The following is a 24,863-nucleotide window of genomic DNA, read 5'->3' as shown; positions in this document are numbered from 1 at the left end:
TAGTGAGAAGAGTCCCTCCAGGGCAGCTTTCTCCAGCTGAGACTGAAGAGGACGTCAGGGGCCATGTCTCCGCTGGCCTGGCAGAAGGCAGTGGGGTGGGAAGGATGCGAGCCCGGTCCGCGGACAGGGAGACAAGACCTCCAACGCCAGGGGGTCTCACCTGGCATGGTCAGAAGGGCCAGGACCTCCAGGGCAAGGACAGGCCCTGGCTGACTCTGGTTCAGGAAAACATGGAGACATTCTCAAGACAGCTGGGAAGAGGTAAGGCGGCCTGAAAATCAGGTAACGCCGTGAAGTAGGTGCCACCATCCTAGGGTCACAGTGGGGTTGTAGCGGTGTGGGGGCCTCCCCTAGTTCTTGCTCTCAGGTGGGACTCACCTTCCCAGCAAGGCTCCTGTCCGGAGCCGCTCACAGGTGAGTCCAGGATGTACTGAGAGAAGGAGAGGAAGCCAATGCGGCTGAACGGCCACAAGTGGGCCTGGGCAGTAGAGGGTGCCGTCCTGGTCTGTTCAGGCGGCTGCAACCGAAGCACCTTAGGCCAAGCAGCTGACAAACCACAGAACGCACCTCTCAGTTCTGCAGGCTGGGAGTCCAGAATCAAGGCGCTGGCAGATTTGGGGGCTGGTGGGGTCAGAGTCCTCACAGGCAGTGCCTTCTCTCATGTCCTCAAATGACAGAAAGGGCGCTGGTCCCGTCATCAGGGCAGAGCCTCCCGAGGGCCCCACGCCTGACACCACCACCTTGGGGGTTAGGGTCCCCCATGGATTCTGGGGGACACAGACGTTCGGACCACAGCAAGTGCTCACTGTATAATTTTCTCCATTTTTCTGTATTGCGATTTTTTTTCTTAACAAAATTTTGGGTAAAAAAGTAAATTAAAATCACTTAACATTAAAAAAATTTTAAGGTGAGCCCTCGTGGCCCCCACATTCCAATGATGCCTGCCCTGTGCGCCCTCTGCCGTGCCAAGGCTCACACTGCGAAATAAGCACAGCTTTTACGGTCTGATTCCTGGGCGGCATCAGGAATCCAACAAGTTCATACTCATGCCGCCTCAGAACAGCTCCACACAGCATCCACGAGGATCAGCTTCCGGTTACTGTTTATTGAGCATCTAATACGGGCCACGCCCTGATCAAGAACCTGGAAATGTGACAGCTCACAAGACCCAGACAGGAGACGCAGGCACAAAGTCATAGCCCCCCACAAGGCCACACAGGATCCATGAGGCCACAGCCCCCACCAGGCCACAGCCCTGACAAGGCCACACAGGACCCACCAGGCCACACAGGACCCACCAGGCCACACAAGACCCACAAGGCACATATGACCCACAAGGCCACAGCCCCCCATGAGACACACAGGACCCACGAGGCCACAGCCCCCACCAGGCCACACAGGACCCATGAGGCCATAGCCCCCACAAGGCACACAGGACCCACGAGGCCACAGCCCCCACGAGGCCACAGCCCCCACAAGGCCACACAGGACCCGCAAGGCCACGGCTCCCATGAGACACACAGGACCCACAAAGCCACAGCCCCCACCAGGCCACACAGGACCCACAAGGCCACAGCCCCCATGACGCCACACAGGACTCACAAAGCCACAGCTCCCACGAGGCCACAGCCCCCAGCAGACCACACAGGACCCACAAGGCAACAGCCCCACGAGGCCACACAGGACCCACGAGGCCACAGTCCCAAGGCCATACAGGACCCACAAGGCCACAGCCCCCACCAGGCCACACAGGACCCACAAGGCTACAGCCCCCATGAGGCCACAGCCCCCACCAGACCACACAGGACCCACGAAGCCACAGCCCCCACGAGGCTGCACAGGACCCACAAAGCCACAGCCCCCACCAGGCCACACAGGACCCACAAGGCCACAGCCCCCATGACGCCACACAGGACTCACAAAGCCACAGCTCCCATGAGGCCACAGCCCCCAGCAGGCCACACAGGACCCACAAGGCAACAGCCCCACGAGGCCACACAGGACCCACAAGGCCAAAGCCCCCATGATGCCACATAGGACTCACAAAGCCACAGCTCCCATGAGGCCACAGCCCCCACCAGACCACACAGGACCCACGAAGAACATAGGACCCACTTGGCCACAGCCCCCAGGAGGTACACAGCCCCCACGAGGCCACACAGGACCCACAAGGCCACAGCCCCCACCAGGCCCACAGCCCCCATGAGGCCCACAGCCCCCCACAGGGCCCACAGGCCCCACAGGCCCCCAACAAGGCCATACAGCCCCCATGAGGCCCACAGCTCCCACGAGGCTCACAGCCCCCATAAGACCCACGAGGCCAACGGGACCCATTGATTAGAGGGAGTTTCAAGGAGGTCTGCAGACAGATTTCCCCTCTTTGCATCTATTTCTCATTAAACATCTGGAATTTGCTGTTAATGTAGCAAAGCCCAGCAAATATCAATGAATTTGAAAAAAAAGAAAAAAGAAACCAAGCCAACAAATCCACTCTCTAAATGCACCTGAATATTAGAGTTTATTGGCCGGGCGCGGTGGCTCAGGCCTGTAATCCCAGCACTTTGGGAGGCCGAGGCGGGTGGATCACGAGGTCAGGAGATAAAGACCATCCTGGCTAACATGGCAAAACCCCATCTCTACTAAAAATACAAAAACTTAGCTGGGCATGGTGGCAGGCGCCTGTAGTCCCAGCTACTTAGGGAGCTGAGGCAGGAGAATCACTTGAACCAGGAGGCGGAGGTTGCAGTGAGCGGAGATCGCGCCACTGCACTCCAGCCTGGGCTACAAGAGCTAAACTCCATCTCAAAACAAACAAACAAACAAAAAACAAAAACAAAAACAAACAAACAAACACGAATATTAGAGTTTATCTTAAAAAAAAGCAAGTCAATATAACAATAGGTTGAAGGACTATATTTTCTAGAGTGTGAGTTCCTGTCAATGGGAGTTTTGCTTAACTCAGTGGATAATTCTACAAAAATGCACCTAGGCAACATTCACTATTGTTCTTTGTCATTTTGGCATTTGCATAATTCAGTTCTGTCGGGAGAAACGTGGCAGATCTGGAAAGATAGTTTTGTTTTGTTTTTCTTTAGGCCTCACATTTTTAAAATTCAGTGATAAACTATCAATGTATGAAATTAAAAATAATTTCAATTTTTGAAGCACAATGAATTGTACCATATTTTTGCTATATTAACAGCAAGTATCGTAATAAAAAATAGATAAACAATAGGAAACTGTCCCTAAACCTCACTATATTTCAATGGTAAAAGAAAAATTACATTTTCTTTTCTTTTTTTTTTACTTTTTATTTTTTTTCAGACAGAGTCTCACTCTTCGCCCAGTCTGGAGTGCAATCTCAGATCACTGCAAACTCCGCTTCCCGGGTTCAAGCGATTCTCCTGCCTCAGCCTCCCAAGTAGCTGGGATTACAGGTGCCCACCACCATGCTTGGCTAATTTTTGTTGAAAAATTACACACGCCTGCCTAATTCTGTAGAAAAATTACATTTTCAACTTCAATTCTAACCATTAACCAAAAATAAGGCTGCAAACAAAATAAATCCTGCCATTTAATAAAGAGTAACAGCATACACCAAAACAAGACTCACTTTATAATCCAAATAAAAAAACCCAAGTAAAGAATTCAAGCCCACGGCAAAGGGCCCCTGCCACACCCTGCAGCTCCTCGCCGCTGTGGTCTAGAGAGTGCGGCATGGTGGGAGGGGCGGCTGAGGTCTCCAGAGTCCAGAACAGGCCCCCTTCCCGGCCCTAGCTCCAGCCCAGAACCAGAATGAGGCATGGGGTCCGGCTCCCTGTGCAGTGGAGGGTGTGGGATAGGAGCAGAGGCTCTGGCTCACAGTAGTGCCTGGACTCTGGAGCTAAGTCCTCACACCGGTCAAATGTCCAGTATGGTCAGGGTCTCACGTCTCCTACGGCATTTTTATGAAGTCACAAATAACTGCAAGAGCAAGGTCTACTGTAACTGGTAAAAACATTTCCCCCATATATTTAAAATGGTTTAGGAAAACTTAACAGAAGTCGGTTGATAATTTCTGGCGCAAAATCACTGGCAGGAAGAAAATGAGGGGACTCTGGGAACAGCAAAAATTCTTGCACTTGAAGCTGTTGGGAAGGATTTGACATCAGTGACACACACCTTGTAATTTAATTTGTGGGGGGGTCTTTTGGCTTGCTACTGGTATGCCAAATTGCAAGTTAATTCCTAAGAGTCTTTTCTATCTGTAATTTATCTTCTTTTACATATCACAAATACCTCAATCATGACGGTGACATCGGAGAAACCCACACCAATTAAAGAGACAGCTGAACAGTCACATCCTCATCTTAACACGTCACTCCACACGCAATCGCTGATTTACTTACGGGATGTCTCTCCAGTGCCCTGAGAGATGCCAGGCTCACAGCACCGCTGTGCTGGGCAGGCTTTAAGTGTTCCAGTGACCCCACCTGCCCATCGTATGCTCACCGTTTTGGAGTCCCCTCCCCTCAAGTGTGTAGGGGCCAAATGACTCTTGGCAAAAGTGGTAGAATGTCACTCCACAAACACTGGGACGTCCTTCCTGTCCCTCTCTGGCTTGGCATGGGCTCCCTCGGAGCTGCCCTATAGAGAAAGGAACTGAGGTCTCCAGCCCACAGTCACGTGACACAGCCTGGCTGCGGACCCTCCCCAGTCCAGCCTTCAGAGGAGACACAACCCCAGATGGGAGGTCCCTGAGCCAGAGCCCACCTGGTCTCCCAACCCACAGAAACAGTAAGATATCATCGGACTGTTGGTTTAAGGCAGGGGTTCTGGGGTAATCTGCCACACAGCAATATATAAATAATACAACCACTCAGCACGGCCTAAAAACACCTCTAAAACACACCTCTAAAAGCCTGGGAACCAGACAGGACAGAGCCAAACAAACCTGAACACTCAGCTTCACAAGCCTCTTCCACAATTTCACAAAGCAAATGAAGTTTAAAAAACAGTAAAGGATATGTCAAAAGAGCAAATCAGAAGGAAGTGTTGAGTAAAAAGGTCCCTGGCGGTTACACTGGGCGAGTAAAAGCTTCTAGGTCCAGGCTGACCACGCAGGGACACAATGTGGCTGACACTGAGTACCCTGAAATGTTAAGCTGAAAACCTAACACGGTTTTCTCCTAAGTAACCAAGAAGTGAAGCTGTGGCAAAGATGAAATCCCGAACCATCTAATTCAGTGTCTCTCTTGGGAGTCTAGATAGCTCAGAGTTTTAGGGTTACACCTCATTGTACTGCCCAACTTCCAGGCAAGCCCGCACGCCTAATCCGAGGGGATGTCTCTGAAGAGCGGCCCTGCCTTTCATTCATTTGTTCATGCATCACTCACTCTTGCCTTTCATTCATTTGTTCATACATCATTCACTCTTGCCTTTCATTCATTTGTTCATGCATCATTCACTCTTGCCTTTCATTCATTTGTTCATGCATCATTCACTCTTGCCTTTCATTCATTTGTTCATGCATCATTCACTCTTGCCTTTCATTCATTTGTTCATGCATCATTCACTCTTGCCTTTCATTCATTTGTTCATGCATCATTCACTCTTGCCTTTCATTCGTTCATGCATCATTCACTCTTGCCTTTCATTCATTTGTTCATGCATCATTCACTCTTGCCTTTCATTCATTTGTTCATGCATCATTCACTCTTGCCTTTCATTCATTTGTTCATGCATCATTCACTCTTGCCTTTCATTCGTTCATGCATCATTCACTCTTGCCTTTCATTCATTTGTTCAGGCATCATTCACTCTTACCTTTCATTCATTTGTTCATGCATCATTCACTCTTGCCTTTCATTTGTTCATGCATCATTCACTCTTGCCTTTCATTCATTTGTTCATGCATCATTCACTCTTGCCTTTCATTCGTTCATGCATCATTCACTCTTTTGGGAAATGTGCGGCACACCAAGCAGCCACACGGCACCCTCTGGGAGCAGGGTTCCTGGGATGACCACCCTCTGGAAACACCCCTGACAAGATGTCACTAGACAACCCTTCCCTAGTCAAAGGACAGCATAGACTGCTCGCTTCTGAATACCTCATGCACCCCACTTTTTCATTACCACTTCCAAATTAAAGGAAAACACCCACAAGTTTTTGATGAAAGGCTGATTCAAAGGTTTCAGAGAAATAAACCAACCCCCATCCCCAGCCCAACCACCACCAGGATCCTTTAATTCCTTCCCTTACTAGAGAGGGAGTGGGAAATAGCCTTGCCTGCTCCAACTTTCCTGACTTGGACCAACTGTCCCCAAAATATGCCCAGGAGTCCACATCCCAGCTCAGACCCCACCCCTCCTCCAAGTCTCCCGGACACTGGAAACGCCTCTACACTGAGGAAGTGGGGCACTCACATGACCTTGAAGATGGGGAGAGGGGCAGGAGGGGTTGAAGGTGCTGGACACGGACCACAGCCAAGGCAAGGACAGGACAGCAGCCCTGGACGAGGGGCTGAGGGGGAGGGCGCAGTGCCAGCCTGAGGTGTGGAGCCTGTGGGCTGGGAGCTCCTGGAACCCTGAGGCCCCTGCCTCATACCTACCCCAGGTATCACCTAGGCGGTTCATGTGCAGGGGCTGTGGGGCTGGCCCAGGGTCTCATGGAAAGGGCCTCGGGTAACAGGATGCCAGATGCCTGGCCTTCACAGCAGGTGCATCCAGCTGAGTGGACTGGGCAGATTCAGGACACTGCTGGATTCCCCCCCGAGGGTCCCAGTACTCTTTACAGTCTAGTCTTGGGGCCTACATGCTCCTCAGTGACTTGTTCAGGAGTCCCAGCCCTCTGAGGACCTGTCTGGAAGTTCCAGCTCTCATCAGGTCCTCTTTGAGAGCCTAGCCTTCTTCCCCGTCCACACCAGTGTCCCGACCCTAAGTGACCCCGTTTGAGGTCCTGGTCATCTAGGAGCCTGTCCATGTCATGAGCCCTTCTCACTGTCCAGTCTCAGGGTGCCGGGCCCTGGGAGAAAACAGGGCTGTCTCAGGGTCCCGAGCCCCGGGGAGGACAGGGCTGTCTCAGGGTCCCGACCCCCGGGTGAAAACAGGGCTGTCTCAGGGTCCTGGGCCCCGGGTGAAAACAGGGCTGTCTCAGGGTCCCGGGGGAGACGGGGCAGTTTCAGGGTCCCAGCAGTGCTCACAGGACTCACAAGACTGCTCCAGGGTCAGGTCCTCCTGAATTATGGTCATGGGGTCCTGGCCCTCGTCTGTGACCCACTTTAAGGCAGGACCTTCCTGGGGGATCTATTCTGGGGTCCTGGCATTCTTTGGATTCTGCCTGGTCCCTAGGTCTGGCCCTCCTCCGTGATTCTTCCCAGGGACCTAGCCCCCCCTGGGCCCTGCCAGGTGGCCAGGTCCGACCCTCCTTGGTGACCCATCTTGGGGTCCCAGCCCTTCTCGGTGACCTGTCCCAGGGTCAGACCCTCCTGGATGATGTGTCATTGTGTCCTAGCACTCTGGGGGGTCCTGTGCAATCCCAGAGCCCAACTCTCTTCAGGTCCTGCCTGGTCTGAGGACCCAGCCCTCCCGGGGTCCTGCCTGGGCTGGGGTCGCGAACTTCCCAGGGTCCTGCCTGGGCTGGGGTCCCTGCCCTCCCATGGTCCTGCCTGGGCTGGGGTCTTCACCCTCCCAGGGTCCTGCCTGGGCTGAGGTCCTGGCCCTCCCGGGGTCCTGCCTGGGCTGGGGTCTTCGCCCTCCCTGGGTCCTGCCTGGTCTGGGGTCTTCGCCCTCCCTGGGTCCTGCCTGGTCTGGGGTCTTCGCCCTCCCTGGGTCCTGCCTGGTCTGGGCTCTTCGCCCTCCCGGGGTCCTGCCTGGGCTGGGGTCTTGGCCCTCCCTGTTCTGGGGTCTTTGCCCTCCCTGGGTCCTGCCTGGGCTGGGGTCTTGCCCTCCCTGCGTCCTGCCTGGACTGGGGTCCCTGCCCTCCCTGCGGCCTGCCTGGGCTGCTGTCCCAGCCCTCCCTGGGTCCTGCCTGGGCTGCTGTCCCAGCCCTCCCTGGGTCCTGCCTGGGCTGGGGTCTTGGTCCTCCCTGGGTCCTGCCTGGGCTGGGGTCTTGCCCTCCCTGGGTCCTCCCTGGGTCCTGCCTGGGCTGGGGTCTTGCCCTCCCTGGGTCCTGCCTGGGCTGGGGTCTTGGCCCTCCCTGGGTCCTCCCTGGGTCCTGCCTAGGCTGAGGTCCTGGCCCTCCCGGAGTCCTGCCTGGGCTGGGGTCTTGCCCTCCCTGGGTCCTGCCTGGGCTGGGGTCTTGCCCTCCCTGCGTCCTGCCTGGGCTGGAGTCCCGGCCCTCCCGGGGTCCTGCCTGGGCTGGAGTCCCGGCCCTCCCGGGGTCCTGCCTGGGCTGGGGTCTTGGCCCTCCCGGGGTCCTGCCTGGACTGGGGTCCCTGCCCTCCCTGCGGCCTGCCTGGGCTGCTGTCCCAGCCCTCCCTGGGTCCTGCCTGGGCTGGGGTCTTGGCCCTCCCTGGGTCCTGCCTGGGCTGGGGTCTTCGACCTCCCGGAGTCCTGCCTGGGGTGGGGTGCCGGCCCTCCCGGGCCTGCCAAGGGCTTCCCGGGCCAGGCCGACGGGGACGACGGAGCGCGGGCCCGGGGTTCGGAGCCTTCCGGGCCGGACACGGGCCGAGGCCGCAGCCTGAGGAGCGGGCGCCGAGGGCCCAGGCCAGGCGGGGCGGACTCACTGACCTGCGGTCTCGGGGCTGCGGGCGAGCAAGGCGCACGCGGGGTCCGCGCCGGAGGGGGGAGGGGGCGCCGCTCCCTGTGGGTCCCCCCCAAGAGGAGGAGAAAAAAGCCCGTCCGGAGTTTAAAACAAAGAGGCGGAAATGCCCGAGCCGAGCCGAGCGCCGCGTCGGGGGCGCCGCGCTCGGAGCATGCGCGGTGTGCGTCTGGGCTCCCACCCCGCGGCAAGGGGCGTGGGCGGGGCCAGGCGGTAAGGGGTGGGGATAGGAGCGGGGAGGGGCGTGGTCAGAGGGCGCAGGCGCGTCGGGCCTGGACTCGGCCGAGGGAGCCGCGGGGCGCGAGGGCCAGGGGCGGGGCATAGGGCGGGGCCATGAGGGGCGTGGTCAGGAGAGCGACAGGGCCGCGCTGTGCTGAGGGACCCGACGGGTCCTGGACGATCGTGAGCTGGGGCGCTGGAGCAGCAGAGTCCTCAGGCCCGGGTCCCTCCGGGGGTGCCGTCCAGTACGGGTGCTGCTGTCCTTTGTGGGAGCCGGGACTGAGCGCCCTCCCGGCAGGGTTAAGGGTCGGTGTTAGGGTCAGGGGTCGGGTTAGGGGTCAGAGTCAGGGTTAGGGTTGGGTTTAGGTTTAGGGTCAGGGTTAGGGGTTAGGTGTAGGGGTTAGGGGTAGGGTTGGGTTTTAGGGTTAGGGTCAGGGTTAGGGGTTAGAGTCAGGGTTAGGACTGGGTTTAGGGCTAGGGTCAGCATTAGGGGTTACGGTTAGGGTTGGTTTTATGGTTAGGGTCAGGATTAGGGGTGGGGTCAGGGTCAGGGGTTAGGGTCTGGTCTAGGGTTAGGGTTGGGTTTAGGGTTAGGGTCAGGGTTAGGGTTAGAGTCAGGGTTAGGACTGGATTTAGGGTTAGGGTCAGCATTAGGGGTTAGGGTTAGGGTTGGTTTTACGGTTAGGGTCAGGATTAGGGGTAGGGTCAGGGTTAGGGGTTAGGTTTCGGGTTAGGGTTGGGTTTAGGGTTAGGGTCAGGATTAGGGGTGGGGTCAGGGTCAGGGGTTTGGGTCTGGTCATGGTTAGGCTTGTATTTAGGTTATGTTCAGCATCAGGACGGACAGGGCACCTGCGTGCGGACTCTCCGACCTGGGTGCCCTCCGCCAGGGCAGAGCAGTACGGGTGGCATTTGCGCCTTCGTGGGACTGGCACTGTCCTGAGAGGGCGGGATCTGAGGACCGAGGGCGCGTGCGGGGGTGAGGCGGACGTGCAGGCGTGCGGGGTCCTAGGGTCTCCCGTTTTGCGGGTTCTGGGCTGGCGGCCCAGGACGGGAGGGCAGGTTGGGTCTTGGGTGGGAAGCGAGACCACTGTGGTTCCGGGCATCGGGGCGCCGTGCAGTGTGGAGGCTGGGTGGCGAGAGTGGAGGCCCCGTGGGCCAGGGGCAATCGCTGCAAGGCTGTGCGGTGCAGGCGTGGAACAGGAGTCAGGAGTCATTAGCTCTTCCCGTCTGGAGAGGTGGTGGCTGAGGGAGTGACCCTGCGACTGTCCCCGTGAAGTCTAGAGTCGGATCCCGGGAGCAGCCACCAGGCAGGGGGCCCTGGGCCCAAGTATGGTGCAGCACGTGGGGAAGCGGCTTGAGTCCGCTGCTGAGTGGGGCCTGAGAAGGGCTGGGGGCCTGCTGAGATCTCCAGCACTGGGTGGACGCGTTATCCGGGTGGGAGGAGGACAGACAGCAGAGATGTGAATGTGTACAGCATTCCCAGGCATGCTGCTGTGAAGGGGAGGGACTAAATGTGGCCACTGCTGCCCCCGCGGGAGGGGAGGCAGGGAGGGCTCCGTGGAGCCATGGGGTGGCCCAGTGCAGGGGAGGGGCCCACTGGAGAGGGCTGCCTGCGATTGGGGTACTGGGGTGTTGGCCCTCCACAAGAGCCCTGACTGCAGTTTTCAGTTGGTGGAGGCAGGCCCCAGATGTGGAGGGGAGGACTGGAGGATCATCCCAGAAGGAGGGCAGGGGCAAGGTATTGGTGCTGGGGTGCAAGGGGCAGGGGGTGGCCAGCAGGCCAGGAACAGTCCTGGGCTGAGTGTGGTGGCCTCAGGAAGAGGCAGAGTGGTAAGCTGCAGTTCAGAACTCACTCCAGGCCCCAGGCCCCTCCTCAAGGAGGTGCAGACCCTACCCCTAGGCTTCCCACTACTCTCCTGGGTGGGTGCCAGCGGTGCCCGGACCTTGACTCTGAGCCCTGGGCTCTTGTGTCCAGCTCTGTTTCTGCTGAATGTCATTAGGAAGCTTAAATGCCACATGGCCGGATGGCTTCCCCAGGCCATCCTGAGTCTGCTGTGTACCCCAGGACCCCCCACCCCCCACCGCCAGTCCTGAGGCAAGACCCCAGAGTCCTCTGCACCCTCTTCCTCTCATGCCCAAAGTGGCCATCCATGGCCCATCAGCAGCCAGCCAGGTCTCCCACATGCACCCTCCCGGGACCTCACTCAGCCAAGGCCCGAGGGTAGGGGCATCGGGGCCAAAGAAGCCTAGGGTGTTGGCAGTGTGTGTTGTCCTGGTGTGAGTTCAGGGGTGTGCACATATTACATACAGGCACGTATTCCTTAGCAGAGCTGTAAAGAAAGGAGGCAGAAATCATGGCACAGGCAGACTGGAGTAGAGGGGAGGCCCCTGTCCCCCCCAGAGGGTGCCCCAACCTTCCCCAGGGTGCTGGTCTGCCCTCCCTGCCCACCCAGTCACTAGGGCCTCCTAGGGCCATTGGGTGCCTCTCTAGCAGATCATTCTGGTCACTCACAAACTGGCAGAGGGTCTGCCCATCCTTGAGGATGGAGCAGAACAGAAAGAGCTCTCTGGACCCTGTGCTTCTCTGCTGTCTTCACAGCGTCACTCTTCAGGAACTCTTTCTCCAATTTCCCTCCCCGAGTTCTCTCTTAAGCACATCAGGCATCTGCGCCCACCCCCATCTCTCAACCAAATGCTCCAGGACTTTGTGGGGTAAATCCAACTGCCTTTGTCACCACCCTTTCTGTTGCTGGGGTACAGACATGTGGTCTCGTTCCCAATTGCTCTCTTCTGTTTTCATCAGAAAGTCCTGCCAGCTCTGTCTTGGAAACTTCCCATCATCCAACCATGGCTTTCCAAGGCTGCTCTGGCCCAAACCCGCCCTGTCCTGCTGGAACTGGTGCCACAGCCTTGGGCCCCCCACCCCCAGTCAATCCTCAACAGAGCAACCAACCAGCGGGTCCCGTCACACCCAAGTGGGAGCGCTGCACCCAGCGCGTGATGATAAGGACGTCCTCTGAGGTCCCTGCTCCCACCTCTGCCTGTTTCCCCAAGCTCACTCCGCCCAGAGCTCTCCCTGACACTCACTCACCTTGTTGGCAAGGCTGTCAGGAAACAGGGCTCTCAGACGTGAGTGGTGGGAGCAGAGGAGCGTTTGACAGTATCCAGCAAAGTACACGGGCATTTATCCTTCAGCCCAGTGGCCCCCAAATAGGACTTTATTCCAGAGATAAATGGCAGGAATAAAAAAGATGGATGACCAAGGCTATTAATTGCAGCATAATGTATAACAGAAAAATTGAAAACATGGCCATCCACACGGTTAATCGGATACACTCTTGAACCTCCACACCTTGGATAGTGAATAAAGAAGAGATAAAGATAAAGAAGACTGACAAAGAAGAGACTGATGGCACCACACACTCTTATTTACAGAGTGACCTCCAGTATCCAGGATATGCTGTCCTGCGAGATGAGAAAAGGGCTCACAGTTGCTGCCATTTACCTGGAGCAGGGACCATTGACGTTCTACCCATTTACCATTGAACATTCTACCCATTTGCCTGCCCTAAAAATGCTTTGTGGAGGCCAGTGTGGCTCACACCTGTAGTCCCAGCACTTTGGGAGGCTGAGGCGGGAGGATTACTTGGGCGCAGGAGTTTGAGACCAGCCTGGAATAACATAGTGAGACCCCATCTCTTTTCTTTTCTTTTCTTTTCTTTGATATGGAGTCTCACACTGTCACCCAGGCTGCAGTGCAGTGGCACGATCTCGGCTCACTGCAGCCTCCACCTCCCACGTTCAAGCAATTCTCGTGCCTCAGCCTCTCAAGTAGCTGGGATTACAGGCATAAGCCACCACACCTGGCTAATTTTTGAATTTTTAGTAGAGATGGAGTCTTGGCATGTTGGCCAGGTTGGTCTCGAACTCCTGACCTCAAGTGATTCACCTGTCTCGGCCTCCCAAAGTGCTGGGATTATAGGCATGAGCCACCATGCCTGGCCCCTGTCTCTTAAAAAAATAAAAAATTAAAAAATAAAAATAGGTGGGGTGCAGTGGCTCATGACTATAACCCCAGCACTTTGAGAGGCCGAGACTGGTGGATCATTTGAACCCAGGAGTTCAAGACCAGCCTGAGCAACATGGTGAAACCCTGTTTCTACAAAAAAACAACAACAACAACAACAAGTATCTGGGCATGGTGGTGCATGGTGGTGTGCATCTGTGGCCCCAGCTCCTTGGGAGGTTGAGGTGGGAGGATTGCTTGAGCCCGGCAGGTGGAGGTTGCAGCGAGCCGAGATTGCACCGCTGCACTCCAGCCCAGATGACAGAGGAAGACCCTGTCTCAAAATAAAATAAATAAATAAATCCCTGTGGATTCTGGGAAGATGGTGGCAGTAGCAAGAATTTTGTATCTCCCTGAATTCCCTCATGAGACACATAAAACTACAAAGCAGATCAAAACTGAGTTGCACAGCACTGACTGCAAAGCCAGAAGATGACGTATTTTCACACCAGGTGGAGGCAAAGCTCAGAGCCTCAATCTCTGTGCCATCGGCATGTGTGTGCAGGGCGTGAGTTTACCCTCTTTCCCGAAGCAGCTGAAACAGTGGACAAAATACATCCAACGATCTTCAGACACTGGGCATCAGGGAGCACAGGACATGGTGCCTGAGAGAGGAGCAAATGGGGCGAGGCCTAAAGGAAGCCTCCTGGCTGCAACTCCAGGAGAGGAGCTGGGCGGAGGAGGCAAAGCTGGGAGTCAGGGAGACCCACACACCAGAGTCCACAGGGCAGGGACGGAGAGGAGGGACTGCCCACAGCCAGAGCTCCAGGATGGGGCAGGCATGTGGGAGCTGCCCGGAGCTGGGAAGGACTCTGGAAAGAAGCTGGCGGAACAGGGCTGGGAGTCTTTGCACCCCCTCCGGCCCCAGGATGTCCTCGTCGTCCCAGGGGCACCAGGCAGGGCGGTCAGCTGTGGGACAGGAGCGAACTCTGCGCTGGTCCAGACTCAAAAGCTCAGAAGGCTGGAGAGGACCAATGTGTCTCCAAGTAACTTGACTTTGTCCAGAGCAAAACACAGGAATATTTAATAGGAATGCAAATATACTCAGAACTCAACAGGGAAAGTGAACAACGCCTGCATCTAATCAAAAGTCATCAGACATGCAAAGAGGAAAATATGACCCGTGACGAGGAAGAAACTCCATCAGTGGAAGCCAGCCTGGAAACCACGCGGGTGCAGAATGAGGTCTGTGCGTAGAAGGAGCTGTCACTATTTCAGAGGCTCCAGGAGCGAGAGGAAGGCTGAATGTGCCTGGATGTAGATCAGGAGATGGACAAGGAAAGGGAGCTGTGAGGACTGCAGGACCTGAGGCCACCCAAAGAGACCTGCACCGGCCACGACTGAAGCCACTGATGGAAGCATACTAAGGATGCTTGCGCCACGAATGCATAATGCCACTGAAAAAGCTGCTGTGGATGGGCTCTGGGGCGCCAGCTTGTTATTTACAAAACGGGTGAAGGGTGGGTGTCAACCAGCCTCTCATCTTCCCTTATGCACACGACACCTCGGGGTGGCCAAAGATCTGGCGAGTGCTGGCTTCTCTCTAGGAACATTGCAGCTGGTAAATGAAGAAAGTATAGAATAAACTCTCCCCCGTCACAGCCCCAGTGAGATAATGACACAGGTAACAACCGTCATTGATATGAACATTACCACAGAGACAGCCGGATGTCATGGGCCTCCTGGTAGGAAAGCGACACGGCTACAACGAGATCTTGCTTAAAAATCCACCCTGAATACAGGTGCAGCAGGTGCTCCGTCCCCCCACCCAGCCTCGCCCCTCTGGCTGCTCCGTGGGAGGCCCCCCAGTGGGTCTCCGTCCCAGGCCTTCTCTGGCTGGGGCTCAGGCAGCCCTGGGATGCACCTTTTCTTCAGCGTTGCTGTTTCTTCCCATTTCACACTCTCTGCCCCTTTCTGACTCCCTAAGGTGGTCGCCCGAGGAAAGATCCCAGCCCAACCCACCCCAAGCCCCTTAGCTCAGGCTCTGCTTCTTGGGGACCCACACTAAGACACTGATTAGGCCTCCGGGTCTCACACTGATTTATAGAATTCGGGGACAGGTGGGAGACGCCTTGGAATGTCAGCAGAAACTCTCAGGACTAGGAACTGTTTCTTCCACAGCCAGCTGTGCAGGGGATTGAAGAAGATACAATGAGAGAAACAATCGAGAGGAAGTGAGTGTAGACCTATGGCTTGATTTGGATCCTGAGTCACGCAAACTGTAAACAAAACGAAGCACATTACGCAACAATCGTGGTGACGGACACTGATTAGATATTTGGTAATGTTGAAAATCAGCCGGGCCCGGTGGTTCACGCCTATAATCCCAAACCTTTGGGAGGCCAAAGCGGGTGGATCACCTGAGGTCAGGAGTTTGAGACCAGCCTGGCCAACATGGTGAAACCCCATCTGTACTAAAAAAAATTAGCTGGGCGTGGTCGTGGGCACCTGGAATCCCAGCTACCCGGGAGGCTGAGGCAGGAGAATTGCTTGAACCCAGGAGGCAGAGGTTGCAGTGAGCCAAGATAGTGCCACGGCACTCCAGCCTGGGCGACAAAGCAAGACTCCGTCTCAAAAAAAAAAAAAAGATTGCCGCCCTCGCTTGCTGCTTGTGCCACCTGCCCACCTCAGGCGCCCTTCAGTCTCCTTCCACTTCTCCCTCCAGACGCCAGGCCCCTCTGGGAGCCGGAAGTGCCCGCAGGTGCCCTGCAGAGGAGGCCTCATGGGAGTTTGTTGGGTGAACGCATCAATGAATGCCTGTTTCAATCAACCAGGTGGAAATCTTGGAAATAAAATTTATAGTCCTGGACACACACGAAAACAAGTCCATGAGGTAATTCACAAACCAGTTGAAGAGCTTGGTGTGGCTGTAAGTGACGCTGCTGAGGACAGGGCGGCAGGGAAGCAGTGGAAGCGCAGGGGAGCCAGGCAGGGCTGAAATCGCAGACGTGATGATCTCACAAGAGCAGAGGAAGAGAGAGTCGTGAGGAGCTTCAGACTTGAGAACTAACCTGACTCTGCAGGCGGAGACGCAAACACCATGCTAGGAACATGCTCGGACGCCTGGTAGGACGCCGGATATGGGGAGGCAGGACACCCACAAAAGAGTCAGAAGAACCAGACCCTGAGCAGCTGGCACATCACCAACAACTGAACCCAAGTATCATTTAACCATCGCCGGAGAAATAATTCCAGCCGTTCATCTGTGTGTGTGTGTGTGTGTGTGTGTGTGTGTGTGTGTAGTTTTTTGTTTTGTTTTGTTTGTTTTCAGACGGAGTCTCGCTCTTGTCCCCCAGGCTTGAGTGCAGTGGCGCCATCTCGGCTCACTGCAACCTCCGCCTCCCGGGCTCAAGTGATTCTCCTGCCTCAGCCTCCTGAGTAGCTGGGATTACAGGCATGCGCCACCATGTCCGGCTAATTTTTTGTATTTTTAGTAGAGACGGGGTTTAATTTTGTATTTTTAATAGAGACGGGGTTTCACCATGTTGGTTGGGCGGGTCTCGAACTCCTGACCTCAGGTGATCCGCCTGCCTCAGCCTCTCAAAGTGCTGGGATTACAGGCGTGAACCACCGCGCCCGGCCTGTGCGTGCGTGTTTTTACACAAAACTAAAACTCAGCAATGACCACCAGAAAGCTGCGTGTGGTGTGGTGAGCAGGGAGCACGCTCTAAAGCCCCGGCCTGCTCAAAAGAGCCTGGAGACACTGCATGGACTTGGCCTATCTTGGAATAATGTGCAGTTAACTGTGTATGTTAAACATCGAATGTCAATGGCCAGGCACGGTGGCTCACGCCTGTAATCCCAGCACTTTGGGACGCTGATGCAGGCGGATCACTTGAGGTCAGGAGTTTTGAGACCTGGCCAACATGGCAAAACCGTCTCTACTAAAAATACAAAAATTAGGCGGACGTGGTGGCACATGCCTATAATCCCAGTTACTTGGGAGGCTGAGGCAGGAGAATCCTTTGAACCCGGGAGGCGGAGATTGCAGTGAGCCGAGGTCGTACCACCGCACTCTAGCCTGGGCGACAGAGGGAGACTCTGTCTCAAACAAACTAACTAACTAACCAATATAGAACACACCGCACAAAGAGCATCCAGTGTGGACTTCAGGATGGACTTCGGTTAAGAAGATCGTGTCGATATCGGTTCATCAATCCTAACAAAAGTACCAAACTCATGCGAGATGTAGATAACAGGGAAGTGGAGTGCAGGGTTTGGGGGAGAGAGGGGTGTATGGGAACGCCGTACTTTCTGATAGATTTTTCTATAAATCTAAAATTGCTCTGAAACATAAAGTCTAATAATTTTAAAAAGCAAATAAATGTAGCCAAAGAGTGCAAAACTAATATTCTGAAAGCTACAACTACAAACCATGACCAAAAGAATCTAAAGAAGGTCTAAGTAAATGGAAAGATGTCCTGCGTCCGCGGTGGGAAGACAATATTGTTAAGGTGTCTCCAACCTAATCATTCAACACAATCCATATCAAAGTCCTAATGAGCTTTTTTCAGTAATTGACAAGCTGATCCTAAAATTTATATGGAAATTCAGGGGACTCAGAATAGCCAAAACAACCTTAAAAAGAACAAAATTGGTTGGGTGCGGTGGCTCACGCCTGTAATCCCACTACTTTCGGAGGCCGAGGCAGGTGGATCACCTGAGGTCAGGAGTTCCAGACCAGCCTGGTCAACATGGTGAAACCCCGTCTCTACTAAAAATACAAATATTAGCCAGACGTGGTGGCAGGCGCCTGTAATCCCAGCTACTCGGGAGGCTGAGGCAGAAGAATCGCTTGAACCCAGGAGGTGGAGGTTGCAGTGAGCTGAGATCGCGCCACTGCACTCCAGCCTGGGCAACAGAACGAGCTCCATCTCAAAAAGAAAAACAAAACAAAAACAAAAAACAAAAATAGATGCTCATTTCCAACATATTCAATAAAAATTTGATAACATACACAAAGTAGTTATGCCACACTATACACAAAATGTTAGATATCAGTCATACCTACAGAGAAATTAGACACATACACTACACACAGCCATGTGCACACACACACACACACGCACAATACCTACCTGCCAAAAGACAGGCAAAAACATTAAATACCCATCTCAAAGTTTTTTTTTTAATTTTATTTTGAGACGGAATCTCGCTCTGTCGCCCAGGCTGGAGTGCAGTGGCGCGATCTCCACTCACACTGCAAGCTCCACCTCCCAGGTTCACGCCATTCTCTTGCTTCAGCCTCCAGAGTAGCTGGGACTACAGGCTAATTTTTTGTATTTTTAGTAGAGATGAGGTTTCACCGTGTTAGCCAGGATGGCCTCGATCTCCTGACCTCGTCATCTGCCTGCCTCAGCCTCCCAAAGTACTGGGATTACAGGCGTGAGCCACCACACCTGGCATTTTTTTTTTTTTTTTTGAGACAGTCTTGCTCTATTGCCCAGGCTGGAGTGCAATGGCACGATCTTGGCTCATGCAACCTCCGCCTCCCAGGTTCAAGCGATTCTCCTGCCTCAGCCTCCCAAGTAGCTGGGATTACAGGTGCCTGCCACCACGCCTGGCTAATTTTTTGTATTTTTAGTAGAGATGGGGTTTCACTGTGTTAGCTAAAATGGTCTTGATCTCCTGACCTCGTGATCCGCCCGCCTCGGCCTCCCAAAGTGCTGGGATTACAGGCGTGAGCCACCGCGCCCAGCCTCCATCTCACAGTCTTAAAGCAGGTTAGACCCTATTGGGAGGCAATTTTCCACACCTCATGTTTCTCCGCGGTCCAGGTCCTCAGAGTCACTGAAACCATGTTAAGAATGTTTGTCCAGGCTGTGCAAGGTGGCTCACGCCTGTAATCCCAGCACTTTGGGAGGCTGAGGCGGGTGGATCACTTGAGGTCAGGAGTTCAAGACCAGCCTCGCCAACATGGTGAAACCCCGTCTCTAGGACAAAGACCTCCTCCACCCCCACAACGCCTCCCACCTACCTCTGTCCCTGGAGAAGGCTTACTTACACACCAGAGAAGAGACCAGGTTTGTCTCTCTGGAAGGGAGGATGAGGAGGCCCCCAGCAGCCACAAAAAGGAAAAAAGAGTTTCAGCCGGGTTCGGTGGCTCACAGCTATAATCCCAGCACTTTGAGAGGCCAAGGCGGGTGGATCACAAGGTCAGGAGTTCGAGACCAGCCTGGCCGACATGGTGAAACCTCATCTCTACTAAAAATACAAAAAATTAGCCTGTAGTCCCAGCTACTCTGGAGGCTGAAGCAAGAGAATGGCTGTACTAATAATACAAAAATTACTGGGTGTAGTGGCACGCGCCTATAATCTCAGCTACTCAGGAGGCTGAGGCAGGAGAATCGCTTGAACCCGGGACGGGGAGGTTGCAGTGAGCCGAGCCTGTGCCATTGCACTCCAGCCTGGGTGACAGAGCAAGACTCCGTCTGAAAAAACAAAAAAGGATAAGAGAGTTTCCTGAACTTGGGGTCCTTCCCCAACATGCACCTGCTGCCTGTCCAAGTTCCACCCACATCGTCCCGTCCACCCACGGGAACGGATGTTTCCCGTGTCCACGTATGTGTGAAACTGGCTGGCTAGCTTGTTAGCTTGTGAGCAGAGCAAAGTCTCAGGCACTTCAGGTCTCTGATTTAACACATGTTCATTTTATAACACACACACACACACACACAAACTCATTTCACACCATGTAGATAAGAAAGTAGATACCTGATCACACAATGTACAAAATATTAGATAACTATTTAAACCCTACACACACACACACACACACATAAAAATTCTTCTTCACCTTCTTTTTTTTTTTTTTTGAGACGAGAGCCTCACTCTGTCACTCAGGCTGGAGTGCAGTGGCAAGATCTCAGTTCACTGCAACCTCCGCCTCCCCAGTTCAAACGATTCTCCTGCCTCAGCCTTGTTTGAAATGCTTGTTCCCCGGTGCTGTAAAGAAATAGCACTTGAACATAAATTTAATTTACTCAACAAGGCCATTTCTTACTTTCTGCAGAAAGGGCACACTCACCAGCAGTTTTGCCGTGAAGGTACAGCGAACAAAGGAGACAGGGTCATTTATAACCTGACGCGTCCCCCCGACTGCTGTGTCTGGTTTCCATTGGCTGGAACGGGACCTCACATTCTGTATTGGTCCCGACTGGCTAGCAACTTAGAACTTTTCAAAAGAGGCAAAGGCAGAGGGGAACAAAGGAAGGAGGAAGTAACTTGTGGAGTGCTGAGAAAGGTAAAAACACCTTCAAATAAGGAAGAGGAACAGGCCGTGACCTAATACTTGCTGGGACCAGTATAAGCATGCCAGGGCAGATATTTAGGCTAACTTGTGGGAGCTAAGAAAAAAAAGTACATTCATTTCTTTATTACGGCTAGCAGATATTTAAGAATGTTAGCACAGGTCTTTGAATAAATTTTGCTTCTAAGAGAAGTTACTATTTATTCCTAATTAGATGGGGAGGAAAGTTTTTGAAGAGGAAGCTCTACTTAACTTTTTACAGCCTCCCAAGTATCTGGGATTACAGGCACGCACCACCCCGCCTGGCTAATTTTTTGTATTTTTAGTGGAGACGGGGTTTCACCATGTTGGTCAGACTGGTCTCGAACTCCTGACCTCAGGTGATCCGCCTGCCTCGGCCTCCCAGAGTGCTGGGATTATAGGCATGAGCCACTGCGCCCAGCCCACAGCTTGGTTTATACATTTTAAATAGGCATGAGACATCGATCAATACATGTAACATGTACATTGGTTCAGTCTGGTAAGGCTGAACAACGTGAGGAGGTGGAGGGCTTCAGGTCACAGGTAGATTTAAAGATTTTCTGATTGGCCATTGGTGAAGGACTTACTATCTAAAGACTTGGAATCAAACAGAAAGGAATCCCTGGGTTAAGATGAGAGGTTGTAGAGAGCAAGGTTTATTGCAGATGAAGCCTCCAGGGAGAAGACTTGGGAGAGAATAGATGGTAAATGCTTATCAGACTCAAGGAGACTGAAGGTCTCTGTGTTGATGTTTGTGAGGCTCCTCCGATTCCCATTTCCCCTCATGGCCTGAAGCAGTTTTTCAGGATAATTTGGAATGTTGTTGGCCAAGGGGAGGGTCCATCCTTTGGTTGGGGGCTTAGAATTTTAATTTTCATTTACATACAAATGAGAACACTAGGTCCTTCCACGGCTTATACCAAATCCTCTGTGAAGGAGAGACAGAGGGGGCCCCCTAGACTCCAGATTAAAGGGGCCCCGACTTCGGGGCTCACGGGAGCCTCCACGCTGGACGGGGAGGGGAGGAGGAGGACACGGAGGGCTCCTCTCTGGCAGGTCCGACTGGAGTGGCATGTGGCCTGGACATGGCCAGAGCCCTCCCTCATCTAAGTAAATAGACAGGCTCATGTTCCCTCTGTGGCCTGGACGTGGCCAGAGCCCTCCCTCATCTAAGTAAATAGACAGGCTCACATTCCCTCTGTGGCCTGGACGTGGCCAGGGCCCTCCCTTGTCTAAGTAAATAGGCTCATGTTCCCTCTGTGGCCTGGACATGGCCAGAGCCCTCCCTCATCTAAGTAAATAGACAGGCTCACGTTCCCTCTGTGGCCTGGACGTGGCCAGGGCCCTCCCTTGTCTAAGTAAATAGACAGGCTCATGTTCCCGTGCACATCTCTGTAAAAGGATGGGCCTTCCACATGCTTGACGATGCATTCACGTTGTCACTCTGGGGCAGCCTGTGCATCCGGGTCTGGCTGTGCTGACTCAGTCCCGGCCACGGGCGCTGTCCCGCATGGGCTATCAGCAGCTGGGCCCTGGAGGGAGGCGCAGAGATGGGTGGGAGTGATGGCATGCAGGTGCGTGGAGATGGGGCACATGGAACCAGACGGGTCAAGGAGGCTCCACACAGGAAGTGGGCACCCCGCGGAAGAACCTGTCTGGCAGGCCCGGGGCGGTGGAGGGACCCACAGCAGAGAGGCCATGCGTCCCACGGTTTCTGTTTTTACCCTGGAGCTGTGCTGGGCAGTCCTTCCCCCAGGGCTTCGGGGTGGGCAGACGGCTCCTGCCCTCACATTGCTGAGGTTCTCTGGGAGGAGCAGATAAAAACCACTCAGAGGAGCAGCAGGACAGGCAGGCCGTCTCAGCGCAGCAGGTGAGGTTTCCTCCCTGACAGGCTGGAAAAGGCGGCCTGCCTCCTCCTTCAGCCTTGGCAGAGCAACTGTTTCCAGTGGCTTGATTTTGAACAAGATACTGTTTAGGAAAGACACATTAGCCCGCAATTAACGAATGCTAGGCTGGGATGCTGACAGAAGTTTATGTTGGGTTAAAAGAAGAGAGATAACAGCATTGAAATGCAAATTTAGCCATAACTGTGTATGTTAAGGATTATTTAAATAAGCTTTTGAAGATCCTTTTCTTTTCTCTTTTTTTTTTCTTTTGAGACGGCGTCTCGCTCTGTCGCCCAGGCTGGAGTGCAGTGGTGCCATCTCAGGTCACTGCAACCTCCACCTCCCTGGTTCAAGCAATTCTCCTGCCTCAGCCTTCCGAGTAGCTGGGACTACAGGCACCCAAGACCATGCCCAGCTAATTTTTTCTGTATTTTTAGTAGAGACGGGGCTTCACCATGTTGGCCAGGATGGTCTCGAACTCCTGACCTCAGGTAATTTGCCCGCCTTGGCCTCTCAAAGTGCTGGGATGACAGGCGTGAGCTACCGAACCTGACCAGAGATCCTTTTGGAAAGCAAGACGCTCGGTGCCTTTGTCTGGAGGTCACCATCTAAACGTACACAGGCAATTCTGGGCTCGGGGTGAGGATCCCAGGATGGTGCTGTACCCGGATCCAAAACTCGGGCAGCTTAGGTGAGTGTGCTGAAGGTGCTTGTGGAGAAATTTAAGCAAAACTGTTTCATTAGATGCAAGAGTGGAAAAAGTCATTGTTTCCAAATAAGTGGACTTATACTATGCGATTTTTTAAAAAATAAAATTTTTTTTTTTTTTTTTTAGACGGAGTCTCGCTCTGTTGCCCAGGCTGGAGTGCAGTGGCGCGATCTCGGCTCACTGCAAGCTCCGCCTCCCAGGTTCATGCCATTCTCCTGCCTCAGCCTCCCGAGTAGCTGGGACTACAGGCGCCCGCCGCCACGCCTGGCTAATTTTTGTATTTTTAGTAGAGACAGGGTTTCATCATTTTGGCCAGGCTGGTCTCAAACTCCTGACCTCAAGTGATCCGCCTGCCTTGGCCTCCCAAAATGCTGGGATTACAGGCGTGAGCCACCGCACCCAGCCGATTTAGAAAGTTTATTTTGCCAAGGTTAAGGACATGCCTGTGACATAGCCTCAGGCAGTCCTGATGGCACGTGCTCAAGGTGGTTGGGGCACAGCTTGTTTTTTTTTTTCTTGTTTTATTTTTGGTTTTTTTTGGGACAGAGTCTCCCTCTGTTGCCCATGCTGGAGTGCAGTGGCACGATCTCAGCTCACTGCAACCTCTGCCTCCCCGGTTTAATCAATTCCCACCTTATATAGCCTCCTGAGTAGCTGGGATTACAGGCATGCACCATCATGTCCGGCTAATCTGTTGCATTTTTAGTGAAGACGGTTTTACCATATTGGCCAGGCTGGTTTTGAACTCCCGACCTCAGGTAATCCACCCACCTTGGCCTCCCAAAGTGCTGGGATTATAGATGTGAGCCACCTCGCCCAGCCATGGTGTGTAATTTTTTTTTTTTTTTTTTGAGACAGAGTCTCACTCTGTTGCCCAGGCTGGAGTGCAGTGGCATGATCTCAGCTCACTGCAACCTCTGCTTCCCGGGGTCGAGATTCTCCTACCTCAGCCTCCCAAATAGCTGGGACTACAGGTGCGTATCACCACACCTGGCTAATTTTTGTATTTTTACTAGAGACGGGGTTTCACCATGTTGGCCAGGCTGGTCTTGAACTCCTGACCTTGTGATCCACCTGCCTTGGCCTCCCAAAGTGTTGGGATTACAGGCGTGAGCCACCGCACCCGGCCCATGGTTTGTAATTTTTAGCATGCAAGTTCTGTAGATGGTTTGCTAAGTTTATACCAAAGTATTTAATTTTCCTTGGAGTAATTATGAATGTCTTTAACTTTGGTTTTCATGTTTCTTGTTGGTATACATCAATGCAAGCGATTGTTGTGTGCTGATCTTGCATTCTGCAATGTTGCTGAGCTCACCTGCTCAACCCAAGAGTTCCGACATGTAGGGAGGAGGAGCCCCTCAACAATGCACGCTCAACGGAGACTGAACAATGGAGGTAGCTACAGTGGCTGCCCCGTTTCATGGTGACACCCCTCGACAATGCATGCTCAACAGAGACTGAACGATGGAGGTAGCTACTGTGGCTGCCCCATTTCATGGTGACAGGCTCAGACACCACCTGTCAGAGGCAGTGCTCCACAATAGTGAGGTCCCTCAACAGGGAAGCCTGCACTGCAACTCCCCCTCTGCCAGGTGGGGTTAGGGGATGTTGAAGGCCCTAGGCCAACATTGGCACTGGACTATGGAGGAAGGTTGTGAGGGGCTGGGCCCTCAGGGCAGGGCGAGCAAGAGGTGAGGAGAAGGAGAACAGAAGGAACTGGTGGGGGAATGGGGAACAAAGATGAGGGGGGAGGCTAGACGGCGGGGAAGGCAGAGGAGATAAAGAGAGTGAGGACCACAGGGCTCCATCACACGTCTCAGAGAATGGAACTCCCTTGGGGCCCACCCATCTCAGGACACCCCGGGTGAGCTCCATTTTCTCTTTGTTACTGGATGAGACTCTACAAAAAAAAAAAAAAATCCCAAAGTGGAGAGCTCTATCTGAGACACACACACAATCCCTGCAGAAGAC

At 53.7% G+C, this 24,863-nt stretch overlaps 1 protein-coding gene across 7 annotated transcripts in view; it reads right to left on the bottom strand.

Moving 5' to 3' along the window:
- Nucleotides 1–8,944, bottom strand: part of PCGF3 (polycomb group ring finger 3) — a 74,239-nt gene extending 65,295 nt beyond the window's left edge. For 4 of the 7 annotated variants that reach the window (XM_024355903.3, XM_063807890.1, XM_024355901.3 and 1 more), the window contains exon 1: nt 8,712–8,915. The gene's annotated coding sequence lies outside the window, so the exon portion shown is untranslated. 7 annotated transcript variants of the gene reach the window in all.
- Nucleotides 8,945–24,863: the final 15,919 nt, after the last annotated feature.

The sequence above is a fragment of the Pan troglodytes genome, chromosome 3 (genome assembly GCF_028858775.2).
Source record: "Pan troglodytes isolate AG18354 chromosome 3, NHGRI_mPanTro3-v2.0_pri, whole genome shotgun sequence".
Lineage (NCBI taxonomy): Eukaryota > Metazoa > Chordata > Mammalia > Primates > Hominidae > Pan > Pan troglodytes.
The sequence above is the reverse complement of the archived record's forward strand: the minus strand, read 5'-3'. Positions and strand labels throughout refer to the sequence as shown.